The following is a 22,507-nucleotide window of genomic DNA, read 5'->3' as shown; positions in this document are numbered from 1 at the left end:
AGGGAAAGAAAGAAGGAAAATGGCAAGTGATGGTGATGATATGGAGAAACTGGAGCGCTTATTCATTGCTAGTAAGAATGTAACATGGTGCAGCCTCTATAGAAACAGTTTGTTGGTTCCTCAATAAGTTAAATATAGAGTTATCATATGGCCCAGCAATTCCACTCCTAGGTGTGTACCCAAAAAAATGAAAAACAGGGTTTCAAACAAAAACTCCTATGGCCCATCTGTCTTGCAGCAGACTTCCTCTCTTTTGAGTAAGGGATTGTTCCTGGGACCCTGGGCGCTCTAGAATCCTTGAGAAAATACTGGTAGTCCCAACTGCATTTGCATAGTTTCTTTCCCTAGTTTTCTATGTTAATGATGCTCTCACAAATATCACAAATATCATTGTGCCTGTATGTTTTGTTACTTTTTATTTTGTTTGTTTTTGGGTTTTTTTTTGTTGTTTGTTTGTTTGTTTTTGCCAGGCTCTCAGTGATGGGGCTGGGGAAGCCCAGGAGAAGGGGCCTGAACTGTGTGCATGATAGAATGAGATATCCTGCAATGAGAAGCTGCAGGGTCTGGATGCACAGGTGAGCAGGGCTAGAGCGTGATCATCTATCACGATCCAGGGACTGGCAGAGAAAACACGTCCAGTGCTTTAGAGGATGGGCAGCTGCTGCAGCCTTTTCTGCTTAATGGGCAGGAAAATATAAACTCAAGAAACAATGGGCAGAGAAAAGCCCCAGAGGGTGAATGAATGTGTTCTTCTTCACTGAGTACAGTAAATCAGGATTTAAGATGCAAACCAGGCCTTTGTGTGAACCCAAGATCAAATGCATTGTTTCATTAGACAAGATATGAGTGTCAAAAGACTTTCCTGTACACTTGAGTGATTTCATTCAGCACTCATTAAATAAAGACAAAGTTGGCTGAGAGGGTAGATGACAATAGTAACCACCTCAATCAATAGAAATTAAATGGTCTTTGATTTACTAATCTTTTTCTCATGTATCTAAAATCTAATTTCATTGGGAAAACTAAGTTAAAACTACTTTAATTCTACCTAAATAAACTAAACTAAAAGACAAATGCATTTATAGATAAAATAGAAGTCCTGGGGGAAAAAGAATAACACAGTTATCTATTTTAGAAAGTTCCCTGCTTATTTCTGAGTGTTGAGTGGGAAAATATACCAAAGCTTAGGCATACAAAACCTGCTTTAGGATTAAAAGTTTCCTTGAAAATGTTCAGAATTTTATTCTTAACCATTAATTATGTAACAAAAGCAAAGTCAATTTAACCTCTTTAAGCAGCACAGAATAAGATCATTGCCAATGCCATGAGGAATCTTCCAGAGCAGTTCTGCCCCTTTGGAGGAAGCCAAGAAGGACTCAATCCATCATCACAGAGGCACTTGGACTGAGGGTGTATAAGGGAGATTGGGCAAGGTTAGAACTTGCAAGGCCTTGTGGTCTATGGTGGGGGACTTGAGGTTGACTCTGTATTGTGTGAGATGTCATTGGAGAGTTCCCAGCATGGAAGCAATATGACTGGTTACTCCAGGCCTCAGTTTCCCCATCTGTAGAATGAAAGACTATGGTGAACTGTATTCATTACTTTCCATCTCTAACACCTGTAATTTCAGGGAGGAGGATGAACTGAATCAGAGCAACATAAAGAGAAAGTAACAGGCTTTATGAACCCAGAACTAGGTTTGCAGAATTGCAAAGAAAGGTGTGTGTGTGTACACATATACATATGCATATATACGTATATACATATATGCACATACATGCATACATACATATTTGTCTCAATAAGAACCTGCTTATTAAAATGTTTGTGTCTTTCAGAGGGTGAAGGGTTGGCAGAGGGAGGGGATCAGGAAAAATAACTAATGGGTACTAGGCTTAATACCTGGGCAATAAAATAATCTATACAACAAACGCCCATGACACAAGTTTACCTATGGAACAAACTTGCATTTGTACCCTGAACTTAAAATAAAAATAAAAAATAAAATGCTTGTGTAATAAATAAGAAACTATTAGCACATGTGCAAATTGCAAATAGCTTAGAATGTTCAGAAAATCTTAAGTTCAGAGAAAGGCACTGAAAGAAAGTAGTTACACTTCTCATATGGCCCTAAATCAGTAATTGTCAATTATTTTAGCCCCAGGACCCCTTTATACTGTTAAATATTATTAATACCTCTAAAGGACTTTTATTTATTGAGGGTCCTATCCATCAATATTTATTATATTCGAAATTAAAACAGAAATGCCTTTGATGCCTGTTTTTAAAAATACTAAATCCATTACATGGTAATATAAACAGCATATTTTTATAGAAATAACTTATTCCAAAAAAGTGAGGGAGGAGAATGGAAGTATTTCGCATGTTTGCTGATCTCTTCTTTGTCCAGCTTGATAGGAAACAGCTGTGTGTGTGTTCATTCTGTTGCAGTATCTTGTAGCCTCTGAGAAACTCCACTGCACACTCATGAGAGAAAGAGTAAAAGAGCAAACAGCATTGTGGTATGATTACTAAGAAGGTAGTTTCTGGCAATCATCAGGGATAGAGTATCGGCTTGGTGTCTTTAGTTCCAGAGTTATTGTGCCTTGCAAATTTCTTAACTTTCTATTCTAATTAAATTAACAAAAGATGTTCGAAAATTTATCAGGGTCACACATTCGAATGTCTGCAGAGGCCAGGGAGGAGGATTGCTCGAGTCCAGGAGCTCAAGATCAGCCTGAGTAACATAGGGAGACCCTGTCTCTACTAAAATCATTAAAATATTATCCAGGTGAGGTGGCATGCACCTGTGGTCCCAGCTACTCAGGAGGCTGAGGGGGATCAGCTTGAGCCTGGGAGGTCGAGGCTACAGTGAGCTGTGATCGCACCACTGCACTCCAACTTGGGTGACAGCGGGATATCCTTTCAAAAAAAAAAAAAAAAATCAACACCACAAATGTCTGCAATCACTCAGTAGATAACACACATGAGTGAAAATACACGGTGCAACAACATGGACCTCTAAGCGGGGGACACTGGTGAACTTGAACATTCATGCCGCCGAAACGCTGCCTGTTACTCAGCTCCCGTAGGTGTGCCTGTGAGAAATGTGAACTCAGTATTGCCCATATTCCAATATTTCAAAGGAAGCCATGCATTTTTGAGTGTCTGTCTGTCTGTGTGTGTGGGTTTAGTATCTCTTATTTTCCATAAGTGAGAACAATGGGATAAAAATCATCCAAGGACGATTTTTTGCCTCCTAGGCTAAAGAGCATACATGTATTAATCCTTTGCCTCTTTTGTCGTTTTCTAATCGCAAAAGTATCCCATCTTCGTTGAGCCAAGGAATGGAGTCCCAAGGGCTGGGTGCAACATCTGCTCTCTTCAGAGCTCTTCTCTGGGCTGACGCTTCAAAAGCCCACAGTAAGACACTACTGTGTTCTCTTTGTAAAGACCTGGAGTTATTTCTCAAATGTCTTTGTTGACAGCTGATGAAGTACAAAACAAACCCAGGCCTATTTGGAAGTAAGCAGGAATTAGCATATCAGCAGCTGTGGCATCTCTTCAGACACATAGCAACAGGGATGTCTGCTGAAAAAACCAAGGTAGAGAAAAGACCTTTGCAGAATCGTCAGTTCACTTCCAGCAGGCTAGAGCGGAAAAGAGGCCGTTGCTTCTCGTAGAAGTACTTTTGAGGAAGGAGAAATGGGGGTGGTTTTAATTAAAATAGAATCTTTGCTTATGGTTAAAAAACATGACACTGAGGTATTTTAAAAAGTTTTCCCTGCAAAGGAGGAACATTTCTTCATTTTAATCTTTTCCTTTTTTCCCTCACTGCTCTAAGGTAACTGTGCATTTTCACAGTCATACGTAGATAAGGATTAGTAAAAGCATCCTCTATTTTTTAAGGTCATCAGAATATAAGCCCAAACAAGAAGGGGAAATGTGAGAATTAATTTGTTTTTCAGGGCTTTAATCCCAGCATTGGGAGCCCACTGAGGTGGTGTTTTAGAAACCCGGGGGGACTGACCTCAGTGCCCATAATTAGAAATGAAATGCCACATTGCTGACTCTGTAGGGAAGCAAAGGATGCAATTATTTACACACCTAGGACAGATGTGCTTTCTCCTCTCCGCAGGCCAGGGGGAAATTCCCTGCAGAAAGATTTTTATCAATCAAAATTGTATGCCAGTCATGGATACAATGAAGATGGTAAGAGCAATATATTTTTCTCTCTCTCTGAGTCTCGCTTTCTCTCCCATGTCCTATTACAATCATTTCCCAACAGATAATCTTGTCACACATTTCAAATCTCTGAGTCTTACAGCCTATTATTAAGGTTTCACAATGCTCAAGCTAACATTAAGTAATGGAGACTCAGAGAGCTGAGCTCCAAGATGGAGGAACAGAACTGGACACTGCCAACAAGGCTTTGCTCTTACTATTGGCTTCCATGGAGTCAGACATAGGATGTCACTGGAGCCAAGACAGGTCAAGACAGAGACCTGTAGCAGAGCACTCCAGGGAGCAGCCAAGGCCCTAGGGTGAGTGCATAGAGGCAGGAGATGGGGAGCAAAAGGAGATGAAGGCAAAGGTTCACATTGTGGAACATTTGGAAATCACAGATAAGGAGAAGGAAGAAAACAAAAACTGCCAGCTGTTCTAACAGTCAGAGACAGCCTCTGTTACGATTTGGATTCAAATCTTCTAGTCTTTTACTCTTTGCATTTTGGAGTCAAGAAAATAATTATGTTGTAAACAATAGTTGATAACGTTTGTTTTTTAATATCATGCATATCTTTTTCTATTAGTATTTTTCAGCAGTACCTTCTTTTTAGTGCTGGCTAATATTACATTATATAAATGAGCTATGTTTTATATACACCAGGAACCATGAACTTAAATACTTCAATATCCAGACAGGTGATAGAAATGATTGAAGTAATGATTAAGTATAGATCAATAAAGTGATGGGTACTGGGATAAACAGGAAAATGCTTACACAGTCTAAGGAAAGCAATTCCTATTTTACCGTGGCCAATTTCTGTCATGTTAAGATGCAGTGTTTATGGATGTTCTGGTGTTTTGAGGCAAACCAACATTCCAGGATTTATTTTAAAAGCATATTTATAAATATTGGCAAGTTAATGAACTTTTTAAAAAAAATCACTGAGTTGGCCCCAGAAAAAATACCTCTAGGCTATACTGTCCTCCTAACTTCCAGTTTGCAACCTTATATGGATTTAACTCAAATTTGACTCATTCATGAATTTTAGACATTTAGTTTGTTCCCAATTTTTATATTAAGCAATGTAAAAAGAACTGAAATATATGAATAAAATCTTAGGGTTAATATCACAAATATAAGACAGCTAGATTAAAGGTTATATATTGTTCAAGTTTTTGAAACATATTGCAAAAGTGCCTTAGGAAAAGTTTGACTAATATACAATTTCCCCATATTATGGTTTGGTTGTGTCCCCACCCAAATCTCATCTTGAATTGTAGCTCTCATAATCCCCATGTGTCATGGGAGGGACCCAGTGCAAGGTAATTGATTCATGAGGGTGGGTTTTTCCCATGCTGTTCCTGTAATAGTGAATAAGTCTCATGAGATCTGATGGTTTCATAAATGGCAGTTCCCCTGCACAGATTCTCTTGCCTGCTGCCGTGTAAGACATGCCTTTGCTCCTCCTTTGCCTCCACCATGATTGTGAAGCTTCCCTAGCTATGTGGAACTGTGAGTCAATTAAACCTCTTTCATTTGTAAATTACCCAGTCTTCTGTATGTCTTTATTAGTGACATGAGAAAAGACTAATGCACCCCAGCAGTTTGTACTAATATCCAATGTATTTTTCAAGCTTGGATTATTAATGTTCTGTGCATAAAATTATATGTTTAATTTAAAATATTATGAGTATAAATGTACCTTTAATGTATTCTATTATTGGAAATGTTGAGGTTTATTTTTCAGTTCTATTTCTTCTTTGGTAAAGAAGAAATGTCTACTCACATTTTAAATTTTGTTTTGTTTTGTTCATTTCTTTTTTATTTCTAAGAGTTCTTTATATATTTAAGATATTATTGAAGGATTGCTATTCTACACCATATTTGAAAACACCTAAAATCCCATCTTAACACAGATTTAATATTTAACCATATGCACAAAGTATTTCTCAAAATGATTTTCTTTTTATTGAAAATGTTCCAAGATTTGAAATGCATGACATTTTATTCAAAAAGTAAAGCCTGCAATTCGAGAATCAGGCCATCTGTAGATGATCAGAGATGTTCTTACATACAACATTGCTACTTGTGCAAAGTGAATATATCTCATTTCAGTGATAAGAAAAAACAAGGTCAGAGGGATAAAAAGGAAGCATGAGGAAAATACAAAATCAGATTAAAATCTTACTTTCCCCAGGGAACAATTGAGCCTTTCTCACTTTCAAATTAGTGTGTGGAGCCCGATGACATCACACTCATGTCTGGTTTGGGGTGCCTGTCACTGAAGAGCTGTTGCTAAGTCATCTAAGAGTTTTAGGTAAATTCTTCCATCAGGACTCTGTCTGTGAGAGTTCACGATTCAGCCTCCTAGACTTCCCCGTACTTGGTTAACACCTCTGGATCCCCGTGTGATTTCTGAAGGCAAGGTCCAAAAGTTCCCCCAGGCTCCCAGGCTCAGTGCATCTAATGCCTTGACTACCCAGGCTCTTTCTCGTAGGAATTCACTCTCTGTCTTTTGTGAAAACCCTTCCCAAACTTTAATTCAGATCCTCTTCCAAAGTGGAACCCGCAACACCAGGTATCATGGCACCACTCACTTTCATTTATTTCCTGTGCATTGGTGTTGATGTATAATATCATTATCACGAGGAGGGAATCTTTTAGGTAAGGCTGATATAGACATAACTACTCATCCTGAGATATCTTCACCCACCAGGTTAGACTCAACTAACATGCCTGGATCCCGTAATTTTTGTCCTTAGAAGGATGTAGTTTCCCCAGTATTGCTTCTTTATTTTCTTGCCTGTATTTTAATACAATTTCTTACTAAGATTTCTTCCCCTAAACCTACTAATTTAATACAACCTAATTAAAATTATACTAGGTTTCTTATATTACCACATACTAATGCCTCTAAAGCCCTTCAAACAAATAAAACATTTACTAATAACCTACCTTCACTAAGTAGATTTCCCTTCTGGTCTATATTATCCAACTTTGTACACCGCCATTTCTCCATTTTACACTTGAGCAATATCCAACTAAATATGATGTAGAAAGAATTGAGATCAACCTGTGAAACACAGAAAGGGCCATGCATGCATTTGAGGTTTCTATGCCACGCTGTTTCATAGTTTTATTCCTTTGCTCACAGATTTCCTCTTTTTGGAAAATCTCTATATTTTCTGCCTGACATTCTTCATAATCTAACTTGATTCTCATTCTTTCTGGAAGCTTTATCTGAACTCCAAGCTGAGCTAGGTACCCCTCTTCTAAGTCTGCATAGTACCCTTTATATAAACCTAATGTATGCGTCTGTCAATTTTTAGTTTCTGAATATTTTTTATGTAAACTATAAGCTTGTGGAAAGGTGTTGGGTGTCACGTATCCTTTATCTCCGTGTCCATCAAAGCCCATGGAACATAATAAATCTTTGGACTAAACCAAGGGGATTCATTAGGATCATTTTTGAAAGCTCCTTCAGCTCTGATATTTTATTCTACCTATCGGGTAAATGACCAGAGAAGGAACTATTATTCTTAGTTTAAGTTGTATAGAATGTCAGGCTTCTGGCTCAAGCTCTATTCACAGTATAGTCAATAGAATCTTCTTATGATTTATTGAATCTGCTTAGTTCATGTGAACATAATTCATCACTACAAGCCCAGAGAGCTCCGACCTTCCATCAGATTTGGGAATTGTGCCACCGTGGATGTATCGTTACTATTTTAGCATCTAGTAACAAACATTTCTGCCTCCTATACAGTAGCCTCGGGCTGAAACAGAGGAACTCTATTTCTGGATTGTGTTGCCTGGAAAAATAGCCATTTCCATATTACTGGTTTGGGCTTTTGAGAAAGAATTGGAAAGACATATTTTGGATTAGTCAGGATGTTTATCACCAACTACCAATACACACTAAATTCATAGTAGTACCTGTAGCTTGGTTCCGGCAACTTTGTTCTGCCTTGTAACTGCAGACGTGGAGCAAGTGGCTTCTGGGTCTTTGTAGCAAGGGAAAAGAGAGAGAGATAAAAAAGACACCAGCTTTTAAATATCTCGTTCCAGAAGTGATAGGCGTCACTTGCTTTCCCAGAGTGAGTCACATGACCCCCAGTTTAGCTGTGGGTGAATCTGAGAAATAAAGATCTCACTGATATATGTATGTTTCTATCTCTGCCACACATTTCCAGATATTGAGACATTATAAAACACATTCTAATTTTTTTTTTTTGAAACAGGATCTTGCCCTATTGCCCAGGCTGAGTGCAATGGTGTGATTACGGCTCACTGCAACCATTACCTCTTGGGCTCAAATAATCCTCCTGCTTCAGCCTCCTGAGTAGATGGAACCACAGGCATGCACCACTCTGCCAGGCTATTTTTTAATATTTTTTTTTTTTTGTAGAGACAGGGTCTTGCCATGTTGCTCAGGCTGGTCTTGAACTCCTGGGCTCAAGCAATCCTCCTGCCTTGGCCTCCCAAAGTGCTGGGATTACAGGTATGAGCCACCACACTCAGCAATCATATGGATTCTAACATCTCACCTGGAATAAACCTTGTGCCTAGAGAAGAAATCCCTTTCAGTCTTCTAGGTTCTAGAATCTAGAGTTTGAGAACTTGCCTTTCCCTCATCTGTACAGTAGCCTCTGGCTTCAGGCACAGGAATTTTTGCACTTCAAGTTGTCCTAGTATATTAATTATTTCAGGCACAGTAAAAGAAAAAGGATGTTTGTGTGAAGAAGTAGATTGAGATAGAGCTTGTGGTGGAGAAATATCCTCTCTCTTTGCCTGTTTTAGGTCTTTTGGCTGGATCTGTTCCTCTAATAGGCTTTTAATGACTGTTCCACCTGATACCTGGGTGTGAGTCCCTGTGCTCACTCCCTTAATTTCCTGGAAGACAAATCAATTAAGCCCTAGGCCTTGCTAACCTTGCATTGTCGTCTGTCTTATGCTGACAACTAGTATTTCATTAACACGCTTGGAGAGGGCTCACCCCAATTTGTTTCTCCAGATGTTTTGGTCATCCTACATCAGAATAAGATGAATTCTGCCTTCAAGCAGCCCCATAGTTTAATGCCAGATGATGTGAAGCCTTGTTTCAGATATCAAGGACTCTGCCCGGGGGAGGGGGGGACCTCTATTACTGGGCTTCCCAGATTTATTTAGAATCGTGATCCTTAGTGACTGCAGGAAGCCTCATTTGTTGTTTAATACTCTGGGTTCATGATGAAGGTGCATAAATTAACAGGTACCGAGGGTCATTGTGACCCAGATGGAGGCTTCGCAATATCCTACAATGTCAGGGCATGGAATCGGCCCATGATGAATGAGTGCTGTGGTGAACCGTGCTCCTGTTGGAAAATAGAAATGTCCTCTCAGTGCACGTGGTCTGAGGGGATAAACCATGCTGCTTTATTAACGTGTTTACTGAGCACCTGGTAAAGTACATGGCACAGAAGTGGGATTCAATAATGAATGTGTCCATGCATAAATGAAAGCCCCTATGATGAGAACAGAAAAACATATGTTACTTGTTTTGCTTTTTTCTGCCTTCTTAGATATTAACAATTCAAAATACTCAACAAATTTTAGTGGGGATGTCAATGCATTGCTCCCAAACCAACAGGGAAACACTTCTAGTTTAAGCTGCACCATTTTCGAAGCCCCCCGCCACCCCCACCCCCCCACCATTTCACAGACCTTGGTCAAAGTGAGACATTCCACAGGGGTTCACGCTATGACAGCCTGCCCAACTGCCTGACTTTATCACATTCTGGGGGAAAAAGGGCAAGGAACATCACATTCCGTCAGAACAGGGGCCAAACCGCCTCATCATGGGAATTTGTTATCAATATTTTTCCAGGCAACAGAACGTGCCCCTTCCCCTCCGAAAGCCCTCTCATTCAGGCCTATATTGCCCCAGACTGTAAGCAGCAGTGGGCATTAAGCTGGTCCTCCACCTCTGCCAGTCTTATGCTGGACATAGAACCTGCATTTGCTGTAGAGCCGCCAACTCTCTCTGTGTGTCTTTCTTTAACCCCCACCTTCCCTTCAAAACCTAACAAACATCTTCCTGTGGCTGCCATGGGTCACTTAAAGGGGTCTTGTGCGTGTATCTCCACTCACCGTTTCTTGTTTTCCCAGAGACCACACAATTCTATCAACGGAGTTATTAAGAGGGTTTTTTCAGAGCCTGATTGCTTGGGTTTTTATGTTTATTCTGTAACTTCCTGGCTCAGTGTGAGACCTTGGATAATTTATTCAATCTCTCTGTGTCTTGGAGTACTCACACATAGAATGGGATTCATAATAACATTTATATTTCATTGGGGGATTAGTCACAAGCTGACTATATCTCCTGACTGAATCCTGGCCAGCTCCCACCAGGTGGCCCTGTCTACACAGCACTCTCTTTATGGTCCTCTTCTCCTGGTTCCAGAAACTTCCCTGAGCCCTTGTCCCTTTAGAACTAGGGATGACAACAATGTTCCTTACTGCTGCTGTCCTCAGGATACTGCATTTTGGGTTTCCCTATAATTGGCCTACCAACTGATCCTCATTATTTATGGATTCTGCATTTGCAAATTTGCCTACATGCTAAAATTTATTTGTAACCCCAAAATCACTATCTTTGAATAAGGCAAAACTCAGCCTTCTTGTTTAAGCTTTCATGCTGTACATAAGTGTCTTTTTGTGGTCTATCAAATGCCACTTTTTTTTCATTTTTATGCTTTATGTTGATGATTTTACTGTTATAAATGACCCCCAAGCATACTGCTCAAGTGCTATTTAGTGTTCTCAGGCTCAAGAACGTTGTGATATGGTCTATAGAGATGTGTATGTTAGATAAGCTTCTTCAAGGCATAAGTTACAGAGCTGTTGGCCATGCGTTCATTCTACAAGAGTCAATGATTTATATTACATAATGTATAATGTTATTAACATAATATCTGTGTCTTTAAAATAGGAATATGCATAAAACAGGTATATGTATTGATTGATGAAATGTTGGGACCAGTGGCTCCAAGAAATCTAACCCTGTATCTCTCCTGGAAGCAGTGGTTCAACATGTGCTAATTCATTATGGTGACTTGATTGAACGCACAATCTCAAATAATAAGAATTGACTGTAATGTATTCAGTATTTTACAAATTATACCAAGTGTCTGTTGCATCTTTAAGAAACCCTGATTGATAGAATCATTGTCTTTCTTTTATACATGTGGTTTAAGAAAATATGAAACACAGTACCTGCCTCTCAGGCAGGCCACAGAAAGCAACCCAGGGCCCCAGAACTACCCCAAATTCTGCACTGGGCTTAATTCTCTGCCTTCTTGCTTAGACAAGGAGAAGCTGCTAGAATCACATCTTTTCTGTACTGACTTGCCCACTGCTCCCCAGGGGCAGAGCCTGGCCATGAAGCAGGTCTCACCTGTTCTGTACAGACCAAAGGCTCCATGAGAAAAGAAAACAATAATATTTCATTTCCAGCTCTAGCCCTAGGCAGGTGAAATCCTTCCACGCAGCTGGAAATGCTGCCTGGCGCTCATTCAAACAACCTGGAACTGCATCGCCTTGCGTAAGAGAAGACTTGAGGCTTAGGGAGTCTCTTAGTATCACCATGCCCTGTCATTAAGGTCAATGGGAAACTACAATCCAATCCAAGCAGGACTACACATGGCCCCAGATCCTTCAGGAATGAAGGTTTGGGTCACGCTACCAGGTAAAAAAACTACAATATGCTGAGGTTCTTGCTGAAGGCAAAGGGAATACAGAATCGGTAACAGAAGAAACTAGTTATCTAGTGGTGACCATGTGGCCAGTTGCAGAAACAAAAACTGTAAGACAAGGAGGACTGAGAATGTCCTCCTTATTTTGTTAAGAATATGTCTGTGTATGTATACACTTGCACTAAGAAAATATCTTCATTTTATTTCCACTCTTTTTCCTTTATCTTGTGACATAAGATTTGTTGACTCCATATCAGCATTTAAGTGTTGTTAACTTTATGTAATAGCATTTAGGCTAAGGATTAGTGCGCCTCTGGTTGTACGAAGGATAGCTGTATTATTTTAGGCATAATTATGACCTTATCATCTTTATTTGGAGATATATATGGATTCAAGTTGACAAGGGTAGACTTGTGATGGTTAATATTGAATGTCAACTTGATTGGATTGAAGGATATGAAGTATTGTTCCTGGGTTTATCTGTGAGGGTGTTGCCAAAGGAGATTAACATTTGAGTCAGTGGACTAGGAGAGACAGACCCACCCTCAATCTGGGTGGGCACTATTCAATCAGCTGCCAGTGCAGCTAGAATACAGCAGGCAGAAGAAGCTGGAAGGACTTGACTTGCTGAATCTTCCGGCCTTCATCTTTCTCCTGTGCTGGATGCTCCCTGCCCTCAAACATCAGACTCCAAGTTCTTTGGCTTTTGGGCTCTTGGACTTACATTAGTGGTTTGCCAGGGCTCTGGGGCCTTCAGCCACAGACTGAAGGCTGCACTGTCAGCTTCTCTACTTTTGAGGTTTGGGACTCAGACTGATCCACTACTGGCTTCCTTGCTCCTCAACTTACAGATGGCCTGTGGTGGGATTTCACCTTGCGATTGTGTGAGTCAATTTTCCTTAATAAACTTTTTTTCATATGTACATCTATCTTACCAGTTCTTTCCCTCTAGAGAACCGTGACTGATACAACTTTGGTTATGGGATTGCTTTAATCTTTCTGGGTGATTTTAGCTTGCAGGAAGTCTTGGGAACTGCTGTGAATATACTTGTCGGTTGCAGGTGTGACTCATCAGGCCACCTTATTCTAAGCTCCCTATTCTACCCACTTCCGTTCCCCTCTCCTGCCTCGCACTCTGTAGTCTATCCTGGAGGGCCCTACATTCAACTGGCTGCTAACCTAACATCACTTCAGTTTTTTCTGTGGCAAGCCCAGGCCCCTGATCAAGCAGGATGAAAGCGTATTTCTAGTGAAGGAGACAAGATGAGAAATGGGCACAGTCCTGGCCCTGCTCAGAAGCACCTGATTTCATTGACCTGTGTCTAAAGCCGTTTACTTCAACCTTCTTTTAAATGCATCAGTACTCCCCTTAAAAAAATTCTTGTAGCCATTTTGACAAAGGTAATAAGATGATATCTCATTTTTTGTTTTCATTTGCATTTCCCTGATGATGATTATTAAAAAGACAGAAAATAACAGATATTGATGAAGATGCAGACAAAAGGGAATCCTTGTACACTGTTAGTCAGAGTGTAAATTAGTACAAACTCCACAAAAAACAGTATGAAGATTTTTCAAAGAACTAAAAATAGAACTACCATTCCATCCAGCAATCCCGCTACTAGATATCTACCCAAAGGAAAATAAATCATTATATCAAATTATACATCATTATATCAAAAAGATACCTGCACACATATGTTTGTTGCACAACTATTCACAATGACAAAGATACAGAATCCACCTAAGTGTCCATCCAGGGGAAAATGGGTAAAGAAAATGCAGTATATACACACAATGGAATGTTATTAAATTATGTCTTTTACAGCAAGATGGATGGAACTGGAGGTCATTATCTTAGCTGAAACAAGCCAGAAACAGAATGTCAAATATTGCAGCTTCTCACTCATAAATGGGTGCTAAAAAATGTGCACAGTTGGACGTAAAGAATGATGGACAATGGAAACTAGAAAGGATGAGGGGGTGGGAGGAGGGAAGATAATGAGAACTTGCTCAGTGGGTACAATGTGTGTTATTTGAGTGATGGATGCCTTAATCCCCTGACTTGACCACTATGAAATCTATGCATGTAACAACATTGCACATGTACCCCATGAATTTATAAAAATAAAAAATTGTACAGACCCTAATTGTGCCTTGAAATTATTATTATATTACCTAATCTTTATATCCATAACATTGGGAGTAGATATCTTATGTTTATTGCCCTTACAGAAGTATACAACTAAGATCTATTTAAACATTAAATGCAAAACAAAACTGCACAGCAATTTCAGTTCAATTTAAACGTGATAACAGTATTGCTTTTTCTGAAACTTGTCCACTGCTTGCAATATGATTGTGGTCGAGGCCATTATGCTGCTTGTTTGCTATATTTAGTTCAGCTAGTCCAGAGCCCTGTGCATGCTTTAGTGACTCAACTCTTACACCCTTTCTCTAATTGAACACAATGAAATATTAACCATATTATGTGCCAAGAGGCCATTGGAATATTACCCAGCACAAACATGTCATTTAATGTCTCATATCAAACTTTATCATCTTTTAATTAGTGTGAAGCATATAAAAATACTTCTTGATAACAGTTATAAAAACACACTCAATGCTCCAAGCTAAAATGGGCTGGACTCAGTCAGATGGTGTTGAACCAGAAGGTAGGGGATACACTGAGATTTTTGCTTTGTCATCAAAATGGAAACTCCCAAATAAAGCAATTTTTGCTTGCAGTCTTTGAAATGCAATTTGAGCTAGGCGCAGTGGCTCATGCCTGTAATCCCAGCACTTTGGGAGGCCAAGGCGGGCGGATCACCTGAGGTCAGGAGTTTGCGACCAACCTGGCCAACGTGGAGAAACCCAGTGTCTACTAAAAATACAAAATTATCTGGGTGTCTTGGGGCATGCCTGTAATCCCAGCTACCCGGGAGGCTGAGGCAGAAGAATCACTTGAACCCGGGAGGTGGAGATTGTGGTGAGCTGAGATCACAACACTGCACTGTAGTCTCGGCAACAAGAGCGAAAATCCGTCTCAAAAAAAAAAAAAAAGCAGTTTGAAATATACTGCTTTATAAACATTTTCCAAAAATAACAGCATCTTCCTATTAGTGCCTCATGAAAAGCCCAAGACCTCTCTGAATTCTTGCCTCACTTTGCCTGTATGCCCCACATAATGATTGTCATGTTTGGCCTCACGGACTTCAAATTCCAGTAAAGACAAAGACGGGTCCATATTGCCCAGCGATTGAGAATGTGTGCCCCGGACCAGGCACTGTTGAATTCACATTCCTGCTCAGCTTCCTGCTAGTTACATGACCTTCCTCATGTGACCCAACCTATCTGTTTGCCTCACTTACCTCAAATGGTATTAGTAAGAGAACCCACCCTACGCCATTGTGGAGAGATTAAATAAAACAATTCAAGCAAAGCACTTATCACAGTGTCTGGCAGATGTACATGTTCAATATGTGTTAGCAATGATAAACTATCATTTCAATCCCTCCTAAAGTGTCATATAGCATCATTACTATATGATTTTTCCAATTGATACTTAGCAAATTCCCACAAATTCAGTAGTTTAAACAACACTTATTTATGATCACACAGTGCTGTAGGTTACAAGTCTAAAGGGGGCTCCACTGGATCTGTCTCAGGGAATCATAAGGCCAAAAGCAAAATGCTGGTCAGTTACTTGGGCTCTGTTCTGGAGGCACTGGGGATGAATATGCTTGCAGTCACATTCAGGCTCTTGGTTAAAATCCTGTCCTTGACAACGTAGGACCGAGGTCCCTGTCTGTTTCTTGGCCATCGGCCGGGGACCACTTTCAATTTCTAAAGGCTGCTCACATCCCTTGGCTCCTCTTGGTCTTCAGAACAACAATGGCACGTCAAATCCCCCATGGGCTTGGAGTCACTGACTTCCTCTTCTGCTCTCAGCTAAACTCTCTGCTTTTAAAGGGCTCCTGCAATCAGATTAGACCACCCAGATAATCTCCCTTTTGTTAAATATGGTAACAAATTTCATCCACATAGAAAAGGGAGGGGAGTATACAATCATCATCATCATCATCATCATGACAATAATAGTTAATAATTGCGTTAATGTTCTATTGCTGCATGGCAACCCACCATGCATGAAGTTCCATTGCCAGGAACTGTTATAAGCAGTTAATTTATATTAAGGTGAGTATTACTATTATCATTTCATATGTAAGAAAAATGAGGTAGAGAGAGATTAAGAGCTTATCCAAAATCATCAAGTTTACAGCCTTGTATGTAGTAACCATTTCACAATGGCTTGTTGAATTAATATTGGAATTCACTCCTACTTTAATTTGCATGCCAACAGTGACAATTCTCACAGTACCACAGGGCAATTAGAAAATCCTACCTTGAAATGTCTGCATATGGAAAGTTTGTTGCCCTTGACAACTCTCTTCTCATAGGAAATACTTGCATTGAGGAGCTGACTGAGAGCCTGATATATGAGTGTGGCTTGTGATGTGCAATTTGGAAAAGCACTTGTCCATGGAATGATAAAGAACTGGTTTCTGTTCTAATTCTGAAATTCATTCCAGGCCACATTTCCACCTCAAATGAGCCTCCAGGGGAAACAAGCTTCCTTGGTTACATCAGTGCAGCTCCCCCAACCCAGAAAAGCACCAATAGCAGTAGAAATTCCCCGTTAACAAAAGCAGAACCACTTCCGCATGATTCTCTGTGTTAATGAAACAACAGAGAAAAATGTTGATGCAGTTTTCTTAATAATAGATATTTGAACTAAGTAAAAAATAAGTAAAATAAGAAAATTACAGGAATGCACATCAACAATCTGATTTAACTGGTTGGAAATTTTTGGGATACAGATTCAGTCTGCAGTAAATGATAATATTTATATGACAATATTCTTAACAAAAGCTAATACCCCAGTAGTCAATGATTAAAAATTCATCACTAAACTCTATGTAAAACCTCTCCCTGCCACATGTCCTGAAGATTAACCAAAATGTGTTTACTTTCTTTCTAGTAGAGAGCTAGAGATTTTGAAAAGTGGATGTTCAAAGGTATTTCCTTTATTAGTAATAAAAGTTTTGCACTATTTATTATACAAATCAATTCCTATCAATAAATTTCCTTTATAGAGTGTTCACACTTAGTGTTCAATTATTTATAGGTTTTGGACTTGGGTAATATACTTCTATTTGCTTTTAATTTCCTCATTTTATCTTGCAAGTGGTGCCACACTTTGTTATGCATGATTTGGTGTTAAATTATGTAGAGGTGCCATATTGCCATGGAACGCCTGCATTTGATGAGGTTATTAAAATAGTAACAATATAAATCACCATAGCAACAAAAACATAAATTCATACCCCATTTCGTATTCTGTGTTAAAAATCCTATAGCTCTTGCAAATTCAGGTAAAATGTAACTCAAACCCAGCCACTGAATCATTCCAGACCCAGAGATACATCAACTTTAAAGAGCATTGAATCTTTGGAATAGCTCGTACCAAATAGCATAAATCACTTTTTAAATAATTTCAGACTCCCAGAACAGCTTAAAAATTAGTAAAGAGAGTTCCAAAATATTCTTCATCCAATTTCTCCTGATGTTACTTACATAACCATATTTGATGCTTAGGATCAGGAAATTTACTCTGATGTAATACTATTATATCAGCAAACTTTATCAAAATTTCACAAGTCTACTTTCCCTCCCACACCAGCTTTTTTTTCTGGTTCAGGATCCATTTTGGACTTAGTTTATGATATTGCCCTAGTCTCATCCAATCTGTGATAGTTCCACACACTATTTTATCTTTCATGACCTTCCACTATTGAAGAGTACTGGTCAATTGTTTTGAAGAATGGCCCTCAATTTGCATTTTTCTCATGTCCTGTTTATTTTGATATAAATCCACATAACAGAGGCTGTGCCATTCTCAGTGCATCATACCAGGTGGTGCACGGCATTGATTTTTTTTTTTTTTAGATGGAGTCTTGCTCTGTCGCCCAGGCTGGAGTGCAGTGGCGTGATCCCAGCTCACTGCAACCTTCACCTCCCGGGTTCAGGCAATGCTCCTGCCTCAGCCTCCCAAGTAGCTGGGATTACAGGCACCCACCACCATGCCCAGCTCATTTTTGTATTTTTAGTAGAGACGAGGTTTCACCATGTTGGCCAGGCTGGTCTCGAACTCCTGAACTCAAGTGATCCGCCCCCGCCTTGGCCTTCCAAATTGCTGGGATTACAGGCATAAGCCACCGTGCCCAGCCAGTATTTTGTTTTATTAGTGATGTTAAGTTGTATTGCTTAAAGTGGTATCTGTCAAGTGTCTTCATTTGAAATTACTGGCCTCTCTTTGTAATGAGTAAGTGTCTTGTAGACAGATACTTTGAGCCTTGGCAAATACTATGCTTCTCTTCAAACTTTTGACTTTAAAAGTTGAAAGTATACTGACATTAGTCAATAATTTTATTACTGTAGAATTGGTCTCAAGATGATTTCCCATTTCACATATTTTCTCTGCATTTTCATGGTGAGTCTACTCCTTAAAAAGCTATATTTTCTCCACTATTGATTTATTGATTAACATCAATATCATATTTTCTTCTTGAGTTATTCAATACTACCACACTTTGTTATTCAAATTGTTCCAGCTTCAAATATCTTGATCTCCTCCAATTTGGTTTCTGTGACCTTTCAATAGGCCTCCATTACAGTTGAGTTTTTTCTTATTTTGGGGCATCATAAGATGCTCTAGGCTTATCCAGTAATTCCTCTGTCTCAGCCCAATAATCACTTTTTTTTTTCCAGGAAACTATGATTTCTGTTATTGGAATATGGTATTAGAGACCAAGATCTGGGAAATAGGAGGTCTCATTGTTACTGACGTGCCATTGCTTAGGCCCTCTTAAAAGACAGGGCTAGGGAATATATGCTTGTGTATTAAGTTGTGTGTACATGCATCTTTATTTATGTATCTATTCATCTGCATATGGGTGTGTGTTTTTGTGTATGTGTGTGAGTTAATACAATTGCCTCTAGATGTAGGTGAGGAATTGGATCCAAGACTCCTGCATATACTAAATTTTCACATATTCAAGTCCTGCGATTGGCTCCATGAAACCTACATATAGGAAATGTCAGCCCTCCATATACCTCAGTTTCACATCCCATGAATATTGTTTTTATCTTTGGTTGAAAAAATTCTGCATATAAATGAACCCACACAGGTCAAACCCTTGTTGTTCAAGGGGCAATTGCTCTAATACTTCACATTCTGATCTAACATGCCTGGGTTCACTCTAGCCTTCTCCACTTCCATATGTGTAGTTTTCCTCCATTGTTGAGAAACCTGGCTCTACCACATGTTTACATGTGTGTTCAATCCTAGTATACATATAAAGTAGTTTCAGAATTCATAGAAAGTAGTTTTCAGAATTGCTAACTTAACACCTTTGTGAGAAACAAATGTGCTACTATATGAAAACATCAGTGTACGGTTCTTTTAGTCTTCAGCCTTTTAGTGTACAGCCAAAACGCTGTTTTCCAGACTTGCTTAGGTTAGCTCTTTGCATTCTCACTCTCAGTAGGTTGATGTTTTTCATTTGTAATATGGATGTCACTATGCACTATTTGCATTCCTTTCTTTCTGCTCTCCCCCACCCACCACACGCATTTGGTTGATTTTATTTATTTGTTTATTTAGGAAGTATGTAAAACATTACCATGGTTCCACAAGGCAGCAATTAAAAAACAGTGTACTCAGAGGAATGCCACTCCTCCTGATACCTGCAATCTCATCCTCATCCTCCATTCATCACGTTCTGTTTCTACTGTCACCCTGCAGGCAACCTCACTTATTTCAAGTTGTTCCTTCCTGTAGTTCTTTTGTACAAATGACTACATTCATGCATATTTTCTTATATCCACCTCTTACATGATGGTAGTATACTACAGATGATCTTTTGTGCTTTGCTCTCCTATTTAATTTGTAGCTCCAAATCACGCTTATTTCCAAAAATAGGTGACATTTATTTCACTGTATGAGATTTTATTGCAAGCTACACATAGAATGAAAATATTTCAGGTGGATCAATTCATTTTCTTCTATGACTTTCTTAAATCGCATCAAACACCTTTAGAGAAACAACATATAGATTTGTTTAAATGTGCTAGTTCTCTCTGTTCTCATCCCTATGTATTTCCACATTAGAGAAAAACATACTTTCTCTCCTACAGTTTGAAAATATTATTTCATGGAACGCCAAAATTTTAACATCTTTTCTAGAGCAAACCTAATAGCCATCTTGTAGGTAAATATCTAAGAAGGCCGTGTCTTTCTGTTTCTATAAAGTAAAATAAGTTCCTTAAGTGCTTCAGCACATTTTAAAGAAACAGAAAAATAGACTGACACTTTCATTTTGAAAACCTCATATTATAGGTAGGCAAAACACATCCCTACGTATCAGTGTGCATGGAACATACTGGATATTTAGCATAAAATCTTTTTATTTTGGGGGAGAGTTTATAGATAGAATGGGATTTGCCAAGATTCACATTTGCACTCTTGTGCAAATATGTAGTTAAATTAGGAAATTCTGGTTTGCATCTGAACATAATGCATGTGTGTATGTATGCATGTAATACTTATATTTAATATCTTCCACAGTTTTAAAAAAATCTTTGTGGAATCAAAGAGACATCTGAGCTTCCATTTTTCAAGGCAATGTACCTAAGAGCTAAGGGGAACACTTTTTTTGTCTTTGGGATTGGCCACATCTCTTGACATAGCTTAGAAATCATGACCCTTGGTGAGAGCTGACAGAATCGGCTCTATAGGTGATGGCTTAAACATCTGTCATCAGAATCCCCTATTTGTTTGCCCATAAGCCATTTTAGTCTCAACCATTGGATTGAGATATGGAACATTAGTCAGTTTCTTAGACAGGGTAAGGGAACCATACAACCAGGTATGTTCATTTGTGACATCTGCCAGGCTCATTCAGTAGCCACTATTTTCAATTGAGCATTGATGTCTTTTGAGGAGATGAGAAAATGTGATTGATTTACAAGTGCTTGCCTGTCCCATCCAAGACTTGGGAGATTCAGTCTCCATATATGGGATCACGTCCTCTTTTCTACAATGCCCATGTCCAATCCTTTTCTGCATAACGTACAGGATGCTTTGTTTTGGTGACTTACCTCCCTATCTATTTTTATGTGTCTGCCATTGAAATAGCACCTTTTTAAAACATTATTTTTTCAGTTATGCCTGGGCCATGATGGTGTCAGTATCATACTCATTCTCATTTTTATGATCTGAACTTTTACAAAACATGGTCACAATAGTCACAATGTTAAAAAAATAAATGAGCTCTATTTCTATAAGAAGCACAGTAGTTAATCCACAGGCAAAGTTAAAGAGAACCATTAGTGCTGATGACTTCGGTGCACTTAAGTTGCATCACAGGGAGAGAGGGAAATGGAATAATGAATGACCCCTTAGTGTGAACCTCAGATGATGGTTGCCAGCATCCAAGGTGGTCTGGGGAAAGAAGAGAGACAGCCACGGCAGAGGTAGATAAGCCATGCTGGGACCCTTTGAGTCTCAAAACAGCATTGTTCAGCACCCATTTGGGGGCTATCATATGAGTCTTATACTGTCCTCTGAAGTCTTTTATACCCATTACTAAAATTCAGGGTTGTTCACAACCTGAGGAGGATTTCCAAGGGTGCAGAACTTTCAATGCCACACCTGGATGGCTGGCCATCCTAGAATGGGATTTTTAAGAACCTTGGAAGAGATTTGCAAACACGGGAGCAGAGTTGACATGCTCCTTCCACTTTCCTTTTCTTCTTTTTTCCTCTATATAATATCCTTCTTAGTATTCCCTCTACTTCAGTCTCTTTCCTTCTCAGACTCTGCTGTGAAGTGCTCGTTCAAGTGTTGACATTGCTACTTCATCTGCTGTGGATGAGTCTTGGACAAATTCTTTACTAGCCTTTGTGAGCCATGGTCTCCTCATTATACAATAAGGATTAAAATTCAGTACATTATAAGTTTATTGTTAGGAGAAAATGAGCAATAAATATAAAATGCCTGACATCATAAAGGATCAATAATTCTTAGCTATAGTGTATTTTTATTATTGCTTATTTTTCTAATTCAAAAGAAAATTCACTATTTAACAAAGTTATTAATGTATAAATGTATAATATATGTATGGTGGAATCTGAAGTGTATTTCTTAATATATTTGTATATATTATGTATATATTTATATATACTTATGTATAAACATATAATGTACATATACATAATACACATATGCATATATACATATATACACATATACATGCACACATACACAAAATACACATGTGCACATATATGCACATACATATATACACATATATACATATACACATACATATATACATGCATATATACACATGCATACACATATGCACATGCATATATTCACACACATACATATGTACACATACATACATATAATACATAGACA

General features: G+C 38.8%; 2 long non-coding RNA genes across 2 annotated transcripts in view; one reads left to right on the top strand and one right to left on the bottom strand.

Annotated features, from left to right (window-relative positions):
• LOC129049268 (uncharacterized) overlaps positions 1-22,507 on the top strand; it is a 51,955-nt gene that overhangs the window by 3,233 nt on the left and 26,215 nt on the right. The window lies entirely within an intron of this gene.
• LOC112135855 (uncharacterized) lies at positions 1,212-9,281 on the bottom strand. Its single transcript, XR_002917088.2, has 3 exons — positions 9,225-9,281; positions 8,165-8,232; positions 1,212-1,564 (listed from the first exon to the last, which is right to left on the bottom strand). It is a non-coding gene; the product is annotated as an uncharacterized LOC112135855 (long non-coding RNA).

Source organism: Pongo abelii, chromosome 10, assembly GCF_028885655.2.
Source record: "Pongo abelii isolate AG06213 chromosome 10, NHGRI_mPonAbe1-v2.0_pri, whole genome shotgun sequence".
NCBI lineage: Eukaryota > Metazoa > Chordata > Mammalia > Primates > Hominidae > Pongo > Pongo abelii.
Note: the sequence above shows the minus strand (reverse complement) of the source record. Positions and strands in the feature narration are given on the sequence as shown.